This window comes from Phyllobates terribilis, unplaced genomic scaffold (assembly GCF_046119375.1).
Source record: "Phyllobates terribilis strain yellow unplaced genomic scaffold, ASM4611937v1 Scaffold_7__3_contigs__length_470593459, whole genome shotgun sequence".
Taxonomy (NCBI): domain Eukaryota; kingdom Metazoa; phylum Chordata; class Amphibia; order Anura; family Dendrobatidae; genus Phyllobates; species Phyllobates terribilis.
In genome coordinates this window covers 152,891,428-152,908,126 of record NW_027362767.1, presented here as the reverse complement: position 1 = coordinate 152,908,126, position 16,699 = coordinate 152,891,428, and positions in this window count along the sequence as shown.

Genomic DNA, 16,699 nt, shown 5'->3' with positions numbered 1-16,699 from the left:
TGGATGACGCGCTGTTATGGGGGCTCTGTGGATGACGCACTGTTATGGGGGATCTGTGGATGACACCCTGCTATGGGGGATCTGTGGATGACGCACTGTTATTGGGGCTCTGTGGATGACACACTGTTATGGGGGATCTGTGGATGACACACTGTTATGGGGGATCTGTGGATGACTTACTGTTATGGGGGATCTGTGGATGACGCACTGTTATGGGGGATCTGTGGATGACGCGCTGTTATGGGGGATCTGTGGATGACGTACTGTTATGGGGGATCTGTGGATGACGCCCTGTTATGGGGGCTCTGTGGATGACGCACTGTTATGGGGATCTGTGGATGACGCATTGTTATGGGGGATCTGTGGATGATGCATTATTATGGGGGATCTGTGGATGACGCATTATTAAGGGGGCTCTTTGGATGACGCACTGTTATGGGGGATCTGTGGATGACGCACTGTTATGGGGGATCTGTGGATGATGCTGTGTTATGCGGATCTGTGGATGACGCATTATTATGGGGGATCTGTGGATGACGCTGTTATGGGGGATCTAGATGACGCGCTGTTATGGGGGATCTGTGGATGACGCTCTGTTATGGGGGATCTGTAGATGACGCACTGTTATGGGGGATCTGTAGATGACTCTGTTATGGGGGATCTGGGAATGATGTGCTGTTATGGGGGATCTGTAGATGACGCTGTTATGGGGGATCTGTGGATGACGCGCTGTTATGGGGGATCTGTGGATGACGCACTGTTATGGGGGATCTGCGGATGACGCCCTGTTATGGGGGATCTGTGGATGATGCATTATTATGGGGGATCTGTGGATGACGCACTGTTATGGGGGATCTGTGGATGACGCACTGTTATGCGGATCTGTGGATGACGCATTATTATGGGGATCTGGGAATGATGTGCTGTTATGGGGGATCTGTAGATGACGCTGTTATGGGGGATCTGTGGATGACGCACTGTTATGGGGGATCTGTAGATGACGCTGTTATGGGGGATCTGTGGATGACGCACTGTTATGGGGGATCTGTGGATGACGCGCTGTTATGGGGGATCTGTGGATGACGCACTGTTATGGGGGATCTGCGGATGATGCCCTGTTATGGGGGATGTGTGGATGACGCACTGTTATGGGGGATGTGTGGATGACGCGCTGTTATGGGGGATCTGCGGATGATGCCCTGTTATGGGGGATGTGTGGATGACGCCCTGTTATGGGGGATGTGTGGATGACTCGCTGTTATGGGGGATGTGTGGATGACGCACTGTTATGGGGGATGTGTGGATGACGCACTGTTATGGGGGATGTGTGGATGACGCGCTGTTATGGGGGATCTGTGGATGACACACTTTTATGGCGGATCTGTGGATGACACACTGTTATGGGGGATCTGTGGATGACGCACTATTATGGGGGATCTGTGGATGACGCACTATTAGGGGGGATCTTTGGATGACGCACTGTTATGGGGGATCTGTGGATGACGCGCTGTTATGGGGGATCTGTGGATGACGCATTATTAAGGGGGCTCTTTGGATGACGCACTGTTATGGGGGATCTGTGGATGACGCACTGTTATGGGGGATCTGTGGATGACGCACTATTATGGGGGATCTGTGGATGACGCACTATTAGGGGGGATCTTTGGATGACGCGCTGTTATGGGGGATCTGTGGATGACGCGCTGTTATGGGGGATCTGTGGATGACGCATTATTAAGGGGGCTCTTTGGATGACGCACTGTTATGGGGGATCTGTGGATGACGCACTGTTATGGGGGATCTGTCGATGATGCACTGTTATGCTGATCTGTGGATGACGCATTATTATGGGGATCTGGGAATGATGTGCTGTTATGGGGGGTCTGTAGATAACGCTGTTATGGGGGATCTGTAGATGACGCGCTGTTATGGGTATCTGTAGATGACGCGCTGTTATGGGGGATCTGTGGATGACACACTGTTATGGGGGATCTGTGGATGACGCACTGTTATGGGGGATCTGTGGATGACGCACTGTTATGGGGGATCTGTGGATGACGCACTATTATGGGGGATCTGTGGATGACGCACTATTAGGGGGGATCTTTGGATGACGCACTGTTATGGGGGATCTGTGGATGACGCACTGTTATGGGGGATCTGTGGATGACGCACTATTATGGGGGATCTGTGGATGACGCACTATTAGGGGGGATCTTTGGATGACGCACTGTTATGGGGGATCTGTGGATGACGCGCTGTTATGGGGGATCTGTGGATGACGCGCTGTTATGGGGGATCTGTGGATGACGCACTGTTATGGGGGATCTGTGGATGACGCACTGTTATGGGGGATCTGTGGATGATGCACTGTTATGCTGATCTGTGGATGACGCATTATTATGGGGATCTGGGAATGATGTGCTGTTATGGGGGGTCTGTAGATAACGCTGTTATGGGGGATCTGTAGATGACGCGCTGTTATGGGGATCTGTAGATGACGCGCTGTTATGGGGGATCTGTGGATGACGCACTGTTATGGGGGATCTGTGGATGACGCACTGTTATGGGGGATCTGTGGATGATGCACTGTTATGCTGATCTGTGGATGACGCATTATTATGGGGATCTGGGAATGATGTGCTGTTATGGGGGGTCTGTAGATAACGCTGTTATGGGGGATCTGTAGATGACGCGCTGTTATGGGGGATCTGTGGATGACGCACTGTTATGGGGGATCTGTGGATGACGCCCTGTTATGGGGGATGTGTGGATGACGCCCTGTTATGGGGGATCTGTGGATGATGCACTGTTATGGGGGATCTGTGGATGACGCCCTGTTATGGGGGATCTGTGGATGACGCCCTGTTATGGGGGATCTGTGGATGACGCCCTGTTATGGGGGATCTGTGGATGACGCCCTGTTATGGGGGATCTGTGGATGACGCCCTGTTATGGGGGATCTGTGGATGACGCCCTGTTATGGGGGATCTGTGGATGACGCCCTGTTATGGGGGATCTGTGGATGACGTACTGTTAGGGGGGATCTTTGGATGACGCACTGTTATGGGGGATCTGTGGATGACGCACTATTATGGGGGATCTGTGGATGACGCACTATTAGGGGGGATCTTTGGATGACGCACTGTTATGGGGGATCTGTGGATGACGCGCTGTTATGGGGGATCTGTGGATGACGCATTATTAAGGGGGCTCTTTGGATGACGCACTGTTATGGGGGATCTGTGGATGACGCACTGTTATGGGGGATCTGTGGATGATGCACTGTTATGCTGATCTGTGGATGACGCATTATTTTGGGGATCTGGGAATGATGTGCTGTTATGGGGGGTCTGTAGATAACGCTGTTATGGGGGATCTGTAGATGACGCGCTGTTATGGGGATCTGTAGATGACGCGCTGTTATGGGGGATCTGTGGATGACGCACTGTTATGGGGGATCTGTGGATGACGCCCTGTTATGGGGGATGTGTGGATGACGCCCTGTTATGGGGGATCTGTGGATGACGCCCTGTTATGGGGGATCTGTGGATGACGCCCTGTTATGGGGGATCTGTGGATGACGCTCTGTTATGGGGGATGTGAGGATGACGCACTGTTATGGGGGATCTGTGGATGACGCACTGTTATGGGGGATCTGTGGATGATGCCCTGTTATGGGGGATGTGTGGATGACTCGCTGTTATGGGGGATGTGTGGATGACGCACTGTTATGGGGGATCTGTGGATGACGCCCTGTTATGGGGGATCTGTGGATGACGCGCTGTTATGGGGATCTGTAGATGACAAGCTGTTATGGGGGATCTGTGGATGACGCACTGTTATGGGGGATCTGTGGATGACGCGCTGTTATGGGGATCTGTAGATGACGAGCTGTTATGGGGGATCTGTGGATGACGCGCTGTTATGGGGGATCTGTGGATGACGCGCTGTTATGGGGATCTGTAGATGACGCTGTTATGGGGGATGTGTGGATGACGCGCTGTAATGGGGGATGTGTGGATGATGCCCTGTTATGGGGGATGTGTGGATGACGCGCTGTTATGGGGGATGTGTGGATGACGCGCTGTTATGGGGGCATATTGGGGGACATTATTACAAGAAGAGGACCAGGATGGAGACATTACTACAAGATGGGACTATGATGGGGGATATTATTACAGGACTGAGGCCAGAATTTACTATGTGGGACTAATTGTTAAATAATATTACTGTATGGGGCCAATTGGGGGACAAAAAAAGAAAACAATTCTTATAAATGAAAAAGAAATTCAAAATAAAAATATTTTTCCACTAAAATGTTTTATGCAAAAACTGAAGTAAAAAGGAAACTTTTACCATAAACACCATTAAAACAATACACCCCAAAATGGTACAAACAGATCAAAAAGTCATAGAGAACAAAGGTGGCATCAATGAAAACATCATCTTGTCCCGCAAAAAACGTGACCCGTCGTATTCAGATTTTTACAATGTGCGGCCCATTTACCCGGGCTGAGTGTGAGACCAAAGTTCTATACTGTGCTGCCAGTGCTCCTGCCCCTACACTGCCAGATATCTCCTGCCTGTATATCATGTTCTATACTGTGCTGCCAGTGCTCCTTCCCCTATACTGCCGGATATCTCCTGCCTGTATATCATGTTCTATACTGTGCTGCCAGTGCTCCTTCCCCTATACTGCCGGATATCTCCTGCCTGTATATCATGTTCCATACTGTGCTGCCAGTGCTCCTGCCCCTACACTGCTGGATATCTCCTGCCTGTATATCATGTTCTATACTGTGCTGCCAGTGCTCCTGCCCCTACACTGCCGGATATCTCCTGCCTGTATATCATGTTCTATACTGTGCTGCCAGTGCTCCTGCCCCTACACTGCCGGATATCTCCTGCCTGTATATCATGTTCTATACTGTGCTGCCAGTGCTCCTGCCCCTACACTGCTGGATATCTACAGCCTGTATATCATGTTCTATACTGTGCTGCCAGTGCTCCTGTCCCTACACTGCCGGATATCTCCTGCCTGTATATCATGTTCTATACTGTGCTGCCAGTGCTCCTTCCCCTATACTGCCGGATATCTCCTGCCTGTATATCATGTTCTATACTGTGCTGCCAGTGCTCCTGCCCCTACACTGCCGGATATCTCCTGCCTGTATATCATGTTCTATACTGTGCTGCCAGTGCTCCCGCCCCTACACTGCCGGATATCTCCTGTCTGTATATCATGTTCTATACTGTGCTGCCAGTGCTCCTTCCCCTATACTGCCGGATATCTCCTGCCTGTATATCATGTTCTATACTGTGCTGCCAGTGCTCCTGCCCCTACACTGCCGGATATCTCCTGCCTGTATATCATGTTCTATACTGTGCTGCCAGTGCTCCTGCCCCTACACTGCCAGATATCTCCTGTCTGTATATCATGTTCTATACTGTGCTGCCAGTGCTCCTGCCCCTACACTGCCGGATATCTCCTGCCTGTATATCATGTTCTATACTGTGCTGCCAGTGCTCCCGCCCCTACACTGCCGGATATCTCCTGTCTGTATATCATGTTCTATACTGTGCTGCCAGTGCTCCTGCTCCTACACTGCTGGATATCTCCTGCCTGTATATCATGTTCTATACTGTGCTGCCAGTGCTCCTGCCCCTACACTGCCGGATATCTCCTGCCTGTATATCATGTTCTATACTGTGCTGCCAGTGCTCCCGCCCCTACACTGCCGGATATCTCCTGTCTGTATATCATGTTCTATACTGTGCTGCCAGTGCTCCTTCCCCTATACTGCCGGATATCTCCTGCCTGTATATCATGTTCTATACTGTGCTGCCAGTGCTCCTGCCCCTACACTGCCAGATATCTCCTGTCTGTATATTATGTTCTATACTGTGCTGCCAGTGCTCCCGCCCCTACACTGCCAGATATCTCCTGTCTGTATATCATGTTCTATACTGTGCTGCCAGTGCTCCTGCCCCTACACTGCCGGATATCTCCTGCCTGTATATCATGTTCTATACTGTGCTGCCAGTGCTCCCGCCCCTACACTGCCGGATATCTCCTGCCTGTATATCATGTTCTATAGTGTGCTGCCAGTGCTCCTGCCCCTACACTGCCAGATATCTCCTGTCTGTATATCATGTTCTATACTGTGCTGCCAGTGCTCCTGCCCCTACACTGCCGGATATCTCCTGCCTGTATATCATGTTCTATACTGTGCTGCCAGTGCTCCTGCCCCTACACTGCCGGATATCTCCTGCCTGTATATCATGTTCTATACTGTGCTGCCAGTGCTCCTGCTCCTACACTGCCGGATATCTCCTCCCTGTATGTTATGTTCCATACTGTGCTGCCAGTGCTCCTGCCCCTACACTGCCGGATATCTCCTGCCTGTATATCATGTTCTATACTGTGCTGCCAGTGCTCCCGCCCCTACACTGCCAGATATCTCCTGTCTGTATATCATGTTCTATACTGTGCTGCCAGTGCTCCTGCCCCTACACTGCCGGATATCTCCTGCCTGTATATCATGTTCTATACTGTGCTGCCAGTGCTCCCGCCCCTACACTGCCAGATATCTCCTGTCTGTATATCATGTTCTATACTGTGCTGCCAGTGCTCCTGCCCCTACACTGCCGGATATCTCCTGCCTGTATATCATGTTCTATACTGTGCTGCCAGTGCTCCTGCCCCTACACTGCCGGATATCTCCTGCCTGTATATCATGTTCTATACTGTGCTGCCAGTGCTCCTGCTCCTACACTGCCGGATATCTCCTGCCTGTATGTTATGTTCCATACTGTGCTGCCAGTGCTCCTGCTCCTACACTGCCGGATATCTCCTGCCTGTATATCATGTTCTATACTGTGCTGCCAGTGCTCCTGCCCCTACACTGCCGGATATCTCCTGCCTGTATATCATGTTCTATAGTGTGCTGCCAGTGCTCCTGCCCCTACACTGACAGATATCTCCTGCCTGTATATCATGTTCTATAGTGTGCTGCCAGTGCTCCTGCCCCTACACTGCCGGATATATCCTGCCTGTATATCATGTTCTATACTGTGCTGCCAGTGCTCCTGCCCCTACACTGCCGGATATCTCCTGCCTGTATATCATGTTCTATACTGTGCTGCCAGTGCTCCTGCCCCTACACTGCCGGATATCTCCTGCCTGTATATCATGTTCTATGCTGTGCTGCCAGTGCTCCTGCTCCTACACTGCTGGATATCTCCTGCCTGTATATCATGTTCTATGCTGTGCTGCCAGTGCTGCTGCCCCTACACTGCCAGATATCTCCTGCCTGTACATCATGTTCTATACTGTGCTGCCAGTGCTCCTGCCCCTACACTGCCGGATATCTCCTGCCTGTATATCATGTTCTATACTGTGCTGCCAGTGCTGCTGCCCCTACACTGCTGGATATCTCCAGCCTGTATATCATGTTCTATACTGTGCTGCCAGTGCTCCTGCCCCTACACTGCCGGATATCTCCAGCCTGTATATCATGTTCTATACTGTGCTGCCAGTGCTCCTGCCCCTACACTGCCGGATATCTCCAGCCTGTATGTCATGTTCTATGCTGTGCTGCCAGTGCTCCTGCTCCTACACTGCCGGATATCTCCTGCCTGTATATCATGTTCTATACTGTGCTGCCAGTGCTCCTGCCCCTACACTGCCGGATATCTCCTGCCTGTATATCATGTTCTATACTGTGCTGCCAGTGCTCCCGCCCCTACACTGCCAGATATCTCCTGTCTGTATATCATGTTCTATACTGTGCTGCCAGTGCTCCTGCCCCTACACTGCCGGATATCTCCTGCCTGTATATCATGTTCTATACTGTGCTGCCAGTGCTCCTGCCCCTATACTGCCGGATATCTCCTGCCTGTATATCATGTTCTATACTGTGCTGCCAGTGCTCCTGCCCCTACTCTGCCGGATATATCCTGCCTGTATATCATGTTCTATGGTGTGCTGCCAGTGCTCCTGCCCCTACACTGCCAGATATCTCCTGCCTATATATCATGTTCTATACTGTGCTGCCAGTGCTCCTGCTCCTACACTGCCGGATATCTCCTGCCTGTATGTTATGTTCCATACTGTGCTGCCAGTGCTCCTGCTCCTACACTGCCGGATATCTCCTGCCTGTATATCATGTTCTATACTGTGCTGCCAGTGCTCTTGCCCCTACACTGACAGATATCTCCTGCCTGTATATCATGTTCTATAGTGTGCTGCCAGTGCTCCTGCCCCTACACTGCCGGATATCTCCTGCCTGTATATCATGTTCTGTACTGTGCTGCCAGTGCTCCTGCCCCTACACTGCCGGATATCTCCTGCCTGTATATCACGTTCTATGCTGTGCTGCCAGTGCTCCTGCTCCTACACTGCTGGATATCTCCTGCCTGTATATCATGTTCTATACTGTGCTGCCAGTGCTCCTGCCCCTACACTGCCGGATATCTCCTGCCTGTATATCATGTTCTATACTGTGCTGCCAGTGCTGCTGCCCCTACACTGCTGGATATCTCCAGCCTGTATATCATGTTCTATACTGTGCTGCCAGTGCTCCTGCCCCTACACTGCCGGATATCTCCAGCCTGTATATCATGTTCTATACTGTGCTGCCAGTGCTCCTGCCCCTACACTGCCGGATATCTCCAGCCTGTATATCATGTTCTATGCTGTGCTGCCAGTGCTCCTGCTCCTACACTGCCGGATATCTCCTGCCTGTATATCATGTTCTATACTGTGCTGCCAGTGCTCCTGCCCCTACACTGCCGGATATCTCCTGCCTGTATATCATGTTCTATATTGTGCTGCCAGTGCTGCTGCCCCTACACTCCCAGATATCTCCTGCCTGTATATCATGTTCTATACTGTGCTGCCAGTGCTCCTGCCCCTACACTGCCGGATATCTCCTTCCTGTATATCATGTTCTATACTGTGCTGCCAGTGCTCCTGTCCCTACACTGCCGGATATCTCCTGCCTGTATATCATGTTCTATACTGTGCTGCCAGTGCTCCTACCCCTACACTGCCGGATATCTCCTGCCTGTATATCATGTTCTATACTGTACTGCCTGTATATCATGTTCTATACTGTGCTGCCAGTGCTCCTGCCCCTACAATGCCTGATATCTCCTGCCTGTATATCATGTTCTATACTGTGCTGCCAGTGCTCCTGTCCCTACACTGCCGGATATCTCCTGCCTGTATATCATGTTCTATACTATGCTGCCAGTGCTGCTGTCCCTACACTGCCGGATATCTCCTGCCTGTATATCATGTTCTATACTGTGCTGCCAGTGCTCCTGTCCCTACACTGCCGGATATCTCCTGCCTGTATATCATGTACTATACTGTGCTGACAGTGCTCCTGTCCCTACACTGCCGGATATCTCCTGCCTGTATGTCATGTTCTATACTGTGCTGCCAGTGCTGCTGCCCCTACACTGCCGGATATCTCCTGCCTGTATATCATGTTCTATACTGTGCTGCCAGTGCTCCTGTCCCTACACTGCCGGATATCTCCTGCCTGTATATCATGTTCTATACTGTGCTGCCAGTGCTCCTGCCCCTACACTGCCGGATATCTCCTGCCTGTATATCATGTTCTATACTGTGCTGCCAGTGCTCCTGTCCCTACACTGCCGGATATCTCCTGCTTGTATATCATGTTCTATACTGTGCTGCCAGTGCTCCTGCCCCTACACTGCCGGATACCTCCTGCCTGTATATCATGTTCTATACTGTGCTGCCAGTGCTGCTGTCCCTACACTGCCGGATATCTCCTGCCTGTATATCATGTTCTATACTGTGCTGCCAGTGCTCCTGTCCCTACACTGCCGGATATCTCCTGCCTGTATATCATGTTCTATACTGTGCTGCCAGTGCTCCTGCCCCTACACTGCCGGATACCTCTTGCCTGTATATCATGTTCTATACTGTGCTGCCAGTGCTGCTGTCCCTACACTGCCGGATATCTCCTGCCTGTATATCATGTTCTATACTGTGCTGCCAGTGCTCCTGTCCCTACACTGCCGGATATCTCCTGCCTGTATATCATGTTCTATACTGTGCTGCCAGTGCTCCTGCCCCTACACTGCCCGATATCTCCTACCTGTATATCATGTTCTATACTGTGCTGACAGTGCTCCTGCCCCTACACTGCCGGATATCTCCTGCCTGTATGTCATGTTCTATACTGTGCTGCCAGTGCTGCTGCCCCTACACTGCCGGATATCTCCTGCCTGTATATCATGTTCTATACTGTGCTGCCAGTGCTCCTGCCCCTACACTGCTGGATATCTCCTGCCTGTATATCATGTTCTATACTGTGCTGCCAGTGCTCCTGCCCCTACACTGCCGGATATCTCCTGCCTGTATATCATGTTCTATACTGTGCTGCCAGTGCTCCTGCCCCTACACTGCCGAATATCTCCTGCCTGTATATCATGTTCTATACTGTGCTGCCAGTGCTCCTGCCCCTACACTGCCGGATATCTCATGCCTGTATATCATGTTCTATACTGTGCTGCCAGTGCTCCTGCCCCTACACTGCCGGATATCTCCTGCCTGTATATCATGTTCTATACTGTGCTGCCAGTGCTTCTGCCCCTACACTGCCGGATATCTCCTGCCTGTATATCATGTTCTATACTGTGCTGACAGTGCTCCTGTCCCTACACTGCCGGATATCTCCTGCCTGTATATCATGTTCTATACTGTGCTGCCTGTGCTCCTGCCCCTACACTGCCGGATATCTCCTGCCTGTATATCATGTTCTATACTGTGCTGCCAGTGCTGCTGCCCCTACACTGCCGGATATCTCCTGCCTGTATATCATGTTCTATACTGTGCTGCCAGTGCTCATGCCCCTACACTGCCGGATATCTCCTGCCTGTATATCATGTTCTATACTGTGCTGCCAGTGCTGCTGCCCCTACACTGCCGCATATCTCCTGCCTGTATATCATGTTCTATACTGTGCTGCCAGTGCTGCTGCCCCTACACTGCCGGATATCTCCTGCCTGTATATCATGTTCTATACTGTGCTGCCAGTGCTCATGCCCCTACACTGCCGGATATCTCCTGCCTGTATATCATGTTCTATACTGTGCTGCCAGAGCTCTTGCCCCTACACTGCCGGATATCTCCTGCCTGTATGTCATGTTCTATACTGTGCTGCCAGTGCTGCTGCCCCTACACTGCTGGATATCTTCTGCCTGTATATCATGTTCTATACTGTGCTTCCAGTGCTCCTGCCCCTACACTGCCTGATATCTCCTGCCTGTATGTCATGTTCTATACTGTGCTGCCAGTGCTCCTGCCCCTACACTGCCGGATATCTCCTGCCTGTATATCATGTTCTATACTGTGCTGCCAGTGCTCCTGCCCCTACACTGCCGGATATCTCCTCCCTGTATATCATGTTCTATACTGTGCTGCCAGTGCTCCTGCCCCTACACTGCCGGATATCTCCTGCCTGTATATCATCTTCTATACTGTGCTTCCAGTGCTCCTGCCCCTACACTGCCTGATATCTCCTGCCTGTATGTCATGTTCTATACTGTGCTGCCAGTGCTCCTGCCCCTACACTGCCGGATATCTCCTGCCTGTATATCATGTTCTATACTGTGCTGCCAGTGCTCCTGCCCCTACACTGCCGGATATCTCCTCCCTGTATATCATGTTCTATACTGTGCTGCCAGTGCTCCTGCCCCTACACTGCCGGATATCTCCTGCCTGTATATCATGTTCTATACTGTGCTGCCAGTGCTCCTGTCCCTACACTGCTGGATATCTCCTGCCTGTATATCATATTCTAAACTGTGCTGCCAATGCTCCTGCCCCTACACTGCTGGATATCTCCTGCCTGTATATCATGTTCTATACTGTGCTGCCAGTGCTCCTGCCCCTACACTGCCGGATATCTCCTGCCTGTATATCATGTTCTATACTGTGCTGCCAGTGCTCCTGCCCCTACACTGCCGGATATCTCCTGCCTGTATATCATGTTCTATACTGTGCTGCCAATGCTCCTGCTCCTACATTGCCGGATATCTCCTGCCTGTATATCATGTTCTATACTGTGCTGCCAGTTCTCCTGTCCCTACACTGCCGGATATCTCCTGCCTGTATATCATGTTCTATACTGTGCTGCCAGTTCTCCTGTCCCTACACTGCCGGATATCTCCTGCCTGTATATTATGTTCTATACTGTGCTGCCAGTGCTCCTGCTCCTACACTGCCGGATATCTCCTGCCTGTATATCATGTTCTATACTGTGCTGCCAGTTCTCCTGTCCCTACACTGCCGGATATCTCCTGCCTGTATATCATGTTCTATACTGTGCTGCCAGTGCTCCTGCTCCTACATTGCCGGATATCTCCTGCCTGTATATTATGTTCTATACTGTGCTGCCAGTGCTCCTGCTCCTACATTGCCGGATATCTCCTGCCTGTATATCATGTTCTATACTGTGCTGCCAGTTCTCCTGTCCCTACACTGCCGGATATCTCCTGCCTGTATATTATGTTCTATACTGTGCTGCCAGTGCTCCTGCTCCTACATTGCCGGATATCTCCTGCCTGTATATTATGTTCTATACTGTGCTGCCAGTGCTCCTGCTCCTACATTGCCGGATATCTCCTGCCTGTATATTATGTTCTATACTGTGCTGCCAGTGCTCCTGCTCCTACATTGCCGGATATCTCCTGCCTGTATATCATGTTCTATACTGTGCTGCCAGTTCTCCTGTCCCTACACTGCCGGATATCTCCTGCCTGTATATTATGTTCTATACTGTGCTGCCAGTGCTCCTGCTCCTACATTGCCGGATATCTCCTGCCTGTATATTATGTTCTATACTGTGCTGCCAGTGCTCCTGCTCCTACATTGCCGGATATCTCCTGCCTGTATATTATGTTCTATACTGTGCTGCCAGTGCTCCTGCTCCTACATTGCCGGATATCTCCTGCCTGTATATTATGTTCTATACTGTGCTGCCAGTGCTCCTGCTCCTACATTGCCAGATATCTCCTGCCTGTATATTATGTTCTATACTGTGCTGCCAGTGCTCCTGCTCCTACATTGCCGGATATCTCCTGCCTGTATATCATGTTCTATACTGTGCTGCCAGTGCTCCTGCCCCTACACTGCCAGATATCTCCTGCCTGTATATCATGTTCTATACTGTGCTGACAGTGCTCCTGTCCCTACACTGCCGGATATCTCCTGCCTGTATATCATGTTCTATACTGTGCTGCCTGTGCTCCTGCCCCTACACTGCCGCATATCTCCTGCCTGTATATCATGTTCTATACTGTGCTGCCAGTGCTGCTGCCCCTACACTGCCGGATATCTCCTGCCTGTATATCATGTTCTATACTGTGCTGCCAGTGCTCATGCCCCTACACTGCCGGATATCTCCTGCCTGTATATCATGTTCTATACTGTGCTGCCAGAGCTCTTGCCCCTACACTGCCGGATATCTCCTGCCTGTATATCATGTTCTATACTGTGCTGCCAGTGCTGCTGCCCCTACACTGCTGGATATCTTCTGCCTGTATATCATGTTCTATACTGTGCTTCCAGTGCTCCTGCCCCTACACTGCCTGATATCTCCTGCCTGTATGTCATGTTCTATACTGTGCTGCCAGTGCTCCTGCCCCTACACTGCCGGATATCTCCTGCCTGTATATCATGTTCTATACTGTGCTGCCAGTGCTCCTGCCCCTACACTGCCAGATATCTCCTGCCTGTATATCATGTTCTATACTGTGCTGCCAGTGCTCCTGCCCCTACACTGCCGGATATCTCCTGCCTGTATATCATGTTCTATACTGTGCTGCCAGTGCTCCTGCCCCTACACTGCCGGATATCTCCTCCCTGTATATCATGTTCTATACTGTGCTGCCAGTGCTCCTGCCCCTACACTGCCGGATATCTCCTGCCTGTATATCATATTCTAAACTGTGCTGCCAGTGCTCCTGCCCCTACACTGCCGGATATCTCCTGCCTGTATATCATGTTCTATACTGTGCTGCCATTGCTCCTGCCCCTACACTGCCAGATATCTCCTGCCTGTATATCATGTTCTATACTGTGCTGCCAGTGCTCCTGCCCCTACACTGCCGGATATCTCCTGCCTGTATATCATGTTCTATACTGTGCTGCCAGTGCTTCTGCCCCTACACTGCCTGATATCTCCTGCCTGTATATCATGTTCTATACTGTGCTGCCAATGCTCCTGCTCCTACATTGCCGGATATCTCCTGCCTGTATATCATGTTCTATACTGTGCTGCCAGTTCTCCTGTCCCTACACTGCCGGATATCTCCTGCCTGTATATCATGTTCTATACTGTGCTGCCAGTTCTCCTGTCCCTACACTGCCGGATATCTCCTGCCTGTATATTATGTTCTATACTGTGCTGCCAGTGCTCCTGCTCCTACACTGCCGGATATCTCCTGCCTGTATATCATGTTCTATACTGTGCTGCCAGTTCTCCTGTCCCTACACTGCCGGATATCTCCTGCCTGTATATCATGTTCTATACTGTGCTGCCAGTGCTCCTGCTCCTACATTGCCGGATATCTCCTGCCTGTATATTATGTTCTATACTGTGCTGCCAGTGCTCCTGCTCCTACATTGCCGGATATCTCCTGCCTGTATATTATGTTCTATACTGTGCTGCCAGTGCTCCTGCTCCTACATTGCCAGATATCTCCTGCCTGTATATTATGTTCTATACTGTGCTGCCAGTGCTCCTGCTCCTACATTGCCGGATATCTCCTGCCTGTATATCATGTTCTATACTGTGCTGCCAGTGCTCCTGCCCCTACACTGCCAGATATCTCCTGCCTGTATATCATGTTCTATACTGTGCTGACAGTGCTCCTGTCCCTACACTGCCGGATATCTCCTGCCTGTATATCATGTTCTATACTGTGCTGCCTGTGCTCCTGCCCCTACACTGCCGCATATCTCCTGCCTGTATATCATGTTCTATACTGTGCTGCCAGTGCTGCTGCCCCTACACTGCCGGATATCTCCTGCCTGTATATCATGTTCTATACTGTGCTGCCAGTGCTCATGCCCCTACACTGCCGGATATCTCCTGCCTGTATATCATGTTCTATACTGTGCTGCCAGAGCTCTTGCCCCTACACTGCCGGATATCTCCTGCCTGTATATCATGTTCTATACTGTGCTGCCAGTGCTGCTGCCCCTACACTGCTGGATATCTTCTGCCTGTATATCATGTTCTATACTGTGCTTCCAGTGCTCCTGCCCCTACACTGCCTGATATCTCCTGCCTGTATGTCATGTTCTATACTGTGCTGCCAGTGCTCCTGCCCCTACACTGCCGGATATCTCCTGCCTGTATATCATGTTCTATACTGTGCTGCCAGTGCTCCTGCCCCTACACTGCCAGATATCTCCTGCCTGTATATCATGTTCTATACTGTGCTGCCAGTGCTCCTGCCCCTACACTGCCGGATATCTCCTGCCTGTATATCATGTTCTATACTGTGCTGCCAGTGCTCCTGCCCCTACACTGCCGGATATCTCCTCCCTGTATATCATGTTCTATACTGTGCTGCCAGTGCTCCTGCCCCTACACTGCCGGATATCTCCTGCCTGTATATCATATTCTAAACTGTGCTGCCAGTGCTCCTGCCCCTACACTGCCGGATATCTCCTGCCTGTATATCATGTTCTATACTGTGCTGCCATTGCTCCTGCCCCTACACTGCCAGATATCTCCTGCCTGTATATCATGTTCTATACTGTGCTGCCAGTGCTCCTGCCCCTACACTGCCGGATATCTCCTGCCTGTATATCATGTTCTATACTGTGCTGCCAGTGCTTCTGCCCCTACACTGCCTGATATCTCCTGCCTGTATATCATGTTCTATACTGTGCTGCCAATGCTCCTGCTCCTACATTGCCGGATATCTCCTGCCTGTATATCATGTTCTATACTGTGCTGCCAGTTCTCCTGTCCCTACACTGCCGGATATCTCCTGCCTGTATATTATGTTCTATACTGTGCTGCCAGTGCTCCTGCTCCTACACTGCCGGATATCTCCTGCCTGTATATCATGTTCTATACTGTGCTGCCAGTTCTCCTGTCCCTACACTGCCGGATATCTCCTGCCTGTATATCATGTTCTATACTGTGCTGCCAGTGCTCCTGCTCCTAAATTGCCGGATATCTCCTGCCTGTATATTATGTTCTATACTGTGCTGCCAGTGCTCCTGCTCCTACATTGCCGGATATCTCCTGCCTGTATATCATGTTCTATACTGTGCTGCCAGTTCTCCTGTCCCTACACTGCCGGATATCTCCTGCCTGTATATTATGTTCTATACTGTGCTGCCAGTGCTCCTGCTCCTACATTGCCGGATATCTCCTGCCTGTATATTATGTTCTATACTGTGCTGCCAGTGCTCCTGCTCCTACATTGCCGGATATCTCCTGCCTGTATATTATGTTCTATACTGTGCTGCCAGTGCTCCTGCTCCTACATTGCCGGATATCTCCTGCCTGTATATTATGTTCTATACTGTGCTGCCAGTGCTCCTGCTCCTACATTGCCAGATATCTCCTGCCTGTATATTATGTTCTATACTGTGCTGCCAGTGCTCCTGCCCCTACACTGCCAGATATCT